We start from the raw sequence: 2,500 nt of genomic DNA, 5'->3' as shown, positions 1-2,500 counted from the left end.
ATTAAATATTTTATCCAGCTCTTTCAATTATTACATAAATAATATGAGTTTCACTTTAAAAAAAAAATATTCTGACGTGAGAAGTTTTCAGGGGTGGCTCGTTGGTCTAGGGGTATGATTCTCGCTTTGGGTGCGAGAGGTCCCGGGTTCAAATCCCGGACGAGCCCAGCATTTAGCTGCCTTTTAGAGCCCATGATTGATGTTACATGCTTGATTTCAAAGCCTCAATTGAATTTTGCTCTTGCCATTTTACACAATTAGTTTGTAATTACTTAGGAGTATGTAGTACATTTTCAACCATATGGTGGTACTTTGGGTAAAAAAAACACATTCCCCATTATCTCAGTAACATAATACAACAAAATACATCAACTATTTTATCCAGCTCTTTCAATTATTACATAAATAATATGAGTTTCACTTTAAAAAAAAAATTATTCTGACGTGAGAAGTTTTCAGGGGTGGCTCGTTGGTCTAGGGGTATGATTCTCGCTTTGGGTGCGAGAGGTCCCGGGTTCAAATCCCGGACGAGCCCAGCATTTAGCTGCCTTTTAGAGCCCATGATTGATGTTACATGCTTGATTTCAAAGCCTCAATTGAATTTTGCTCTTGCCATTTTACACAATTAGTTTGTAATTACTTAGGAGTATGTAGTACATTTTCAACCATATGGTGGTACTTTGGGTAAAAAAAACACATTCCCCATTATCTCAGTAACATAATACAACAAAATACATCAACTATTTTATCCAGCTCTTTCAATTATTACATAAATAATATGAGTTTCACTTTAAAAAAAAAATTATTCTGACGTGAGAAGTTTTCAGGGGTGGCTCGTTGGTCTAGGGGTATGATTCTCGCTTTGGGTGCGAGAGGTCCCGGGTTCAAATCCCGGACGAGCCCAGCATTTAGCTGCCTTTTAGAGCCCATGATTGATGTTACATGCTTGATTTCAAAGCCTCAATTGAATTTTGCTCTTGCCATTTTACACAATTAGTTTGTAATTACTTAGGAGTATGTAGTACATTTTCAACCATATGGTGGTACTTTGGGTAAAAAAAACACATTCCCCATTATCTCAGTAACATAATACAACAAAATACATCAACTATTTTATCCAGCTCTTTCAATTATTACATAAATAATATGAGTTTCACTTTAAAAAAAAAATTATTCTGACGTGAGAAGTTTTCAGGGGTGGCTCGTTGGTCTAGGGGTATGATTCTCGCTTTGGGTGCGAGAGGTCCCGGGTTCAAATCCCGGACGAGCCCAGCATTTAGCTGCCTTTTAGAGCCCATGATTGATGTTACATGCTTGATTTCAAAGCCTCAATTGAATTTTGCTCTTGCCATTTTACACAATTAGTTTGTAATTACTTAGGAGTATGTAGTACATTTTCAACCATATGGTGGTACTTTGGGTAAAAAAAACACATTCCCCATTATCTCAGTAACATAATACAACAAAATACATCAACTATTTTATCCAGCTCTTTCAATTATTACATAAATAATATGAGTTTCACTTTAAAAAAAAAATTATTCTGACGTGAGAAGTTTTCAGGGGTGGCTCGTTGGTCTAGGGGTATGATTCTCGCTTTGGGTGCGAGAGGTCCCGGGTTCAAATCCCGGACGAGCCCAGCATTTAGCTGCCTTTTAGAGCCCATGATTGATGTTAAATGCTTGATTTCAAAGCATCAATTGAATTTTGCTCTTGCCATTTTACACAATTAGTTTGTAATTACTTATGAGTATTTAGGACATTTTCAACCATATGGTGGTACTTTGGGTAAAAAAACACATTCCCCATTATCTCAGTAACATAACACAACAATATTTATTAAATATTTTATCCAGCTCTTTCAATTATTACATAAATAATATGAGTTTCACTTTAAAAAAAAAATTATTCTGACGTGAGAAGCTTTCAGGGGTGGCTCGTTGGTCTAGGGGTATGATTCTCGCTTAGGGTGCGAGAGGTCCCGGATTCAAATCCTGGACGAGCCCAGCATTTAGCTGCCTTTTAGAGCCCATGATTGATGTTAAATGCTTGATTTCAAAGCATCAATTGAATTTTGCTCTTGCCATTTTACACAATTAGTTTGTAATTACTTAGGAGTATTTAGGACATTTTCAACCATATGGTGGTACTTTGGGTAAAAAAACACATTCCCCATTATCTCAGTAACATAACACAACAATATTCATTAAATATTTTATCCAGCTCTTTCAATTATTACATAAATAATATGAGTTTCACTTTAAAAAAAAAATATTCTGACGTGAGAAGTTTTCAGGGGTGGCTCGTTGGTCTAGGGGTATGATTCTCGCTTTGGGTGCGAGAGGTCCCGGGTTCAAATCCCGGACGAGCCCAGCATTTAGCTGCCTTTTAGAGCCCATGATTGATGTTACATGCTTGATTTCAAAGCCTCAATTGAATTTTGCTCTTGCCATTTTACACAATTAGTTTGTAATTACTTAGGAGTATGTAGTACATTTTC

The 2,500-nt window shown here is 36.4% G+C and overlaps 6 non-coding genes across 6 annotated transcripts; all 6 read left to right on the top strand.

Moving 5' to 3' along the window:
• Nucleotides 1-95: 95 nt before the first annotated feature.
• Nucleotides 96-167, top strand: TRNAP-UGG (transfer RNA proline (anticodon UGG)). Its single transcript has one exon. It is a non-coding gene; the product is annotated as a tRNA-Pro (tRNA).
• Nucleotides 168-463: 296 nt separating this feature from the next.
• TRNAP-UGG (transfer RNA proline (anticodon UGG)) lies at nucleotides 464-535 on the top strand. Its single transcript has one exon. It is a non-coding gene; the product is annotated as a tRNA-Pro (tRNA).
• Nucleotides 536-831: 296 nt separating this feature from the next.
• Nucleotides 832-903, top strand: TRNAP-UGG (transfer RNA proline (anticodon UGG)). The gene has a single exon. It is a non-coding gene; the product is annotated as a tRNA-Pro (tRNA).
• Nucleotides 904-1,199: 296 nt separating this feature from the next.
• On the top strand, nucleotides 1,200-1,271 carry TRNAP-UGG (transfer RNA proline (anticodon UGG)). Its single transcript has one exon. It is a non-coding gene; the product is annotated as a tRNA-Pro (tRNA).
• A 296-nt stretch (nucleotides 1,272-1,567) lies between these two features.
• Nucleotides 1,568-1,639, top strand: TRNAP-UGG (transfer RNA proline (anticodon UGG)). The gene has a single exon. It is a non-coding gene; the product is annotated as a tRNA-Pro (tRNA).
• Nucleotides 1,640-2,300: 661 nt separating this feature from the next.
• On the top strand, nucleotides 2,301-2,372 carry TRNAP-UGG (transfer RNA proline (anticodon UGG)). Its single transcript has one exon. It is a non-coding gene; the product is annotated as a tRNA-Pro (tRNA).
• The last annotated feature ends 128 nt before the right edge of the window (nucleotides 2,373-2,500 follow it).

The sequence above is a fragment of the Crinia signifera genome, chromosome 6 (genome assembly GCF_055691185.1).
Source record: "Crinia signifera chromosome 6, ASM5569118v1, whole genome shotgun sequence".
In the NCBI taxonomy this organism is placed as follows: domain Eukaryota; kingdom Metazoa; phylum Chordata; class Amphibia; order Anura; family Myobatrachidae; genus Crinia; species Crinia signifera.
Note: the sequence above shows the minus strand (reverse complement) of the source record. Positions and strands in the feature narration are given on the sequence as shown.